Source organism: Teleopsis dalmanni, chromosome 1, assembly GCF_002237135.1.
Source record: "Teleopsis dalmanni isolate 2A chromosome 1, ASM223713v2, whole genome shotgun sequence".
NCBI lineage: Eukaryota > Metazoa > Arthropoda > Insecta > Diptera > Diopsidae > Teleopsis > Teleopsis dalmanni.
Genome location: NC_051846.1, coordinates 102,841,896 through 102,842,566, shown reverse-complemented (window position 1 = coordinate 102,842,566; position 671 = coordinate 102,841,896).

Below are 671 nucleotides of genomic sequence, written 5' to 3'. Positions count from 1 at the left end.
TATTTATTACAATCTGTCAGGAATGAATGACAATAAGTAATATATATAAATTTAAATCGTAATAATGGTTATTACGATGTAAAAAGAAAGGCACGTATGGACTATGCCCAGTGACATATCCATATATATTTAAAAAAGTGTATTGTCTACATATACATATTTAAAATGTCTCGCGATGTTTTTCTTCTCAGCCTTGTAAAGGTATTGGAAGGGGACATCAGTTGAGTAACCAGAGGGTTTGAGTGCATATATAAGCGTTGAGCGTAATTCTTTAAAATACTTGCTATTTCTTCCTTGATTGTTCGAACATGTAATTGTTTATGTAGCTGTTCATTCGTTATATACCAAGGTGCGTTTGTGATCATTCGTAGCGTTTTAGATTGGAAGCGCTGTATAATTGCCAGGTTTGAGTCTGCTGCAGTACCCCATAATTGGGCCCCGTAACTCCATATAGGTTTAAGTACAGATTTGTATATAAGCAGCTTATTGTCGAGTGACAGTTTGGAATTTCGGCTGAGGAACCAAAATAAGTTTCGTAATTTAAGACCCAAGGCTTTACGCTTTTTGAATATGTGCGATTTCCAGGTTAGCTTACTATCCAGATGTATGCCCAAGTATTTTGTTTCTACAGCTTGTGGTAATTGAGTATTGTTAATTAAGACCGGCGGGCA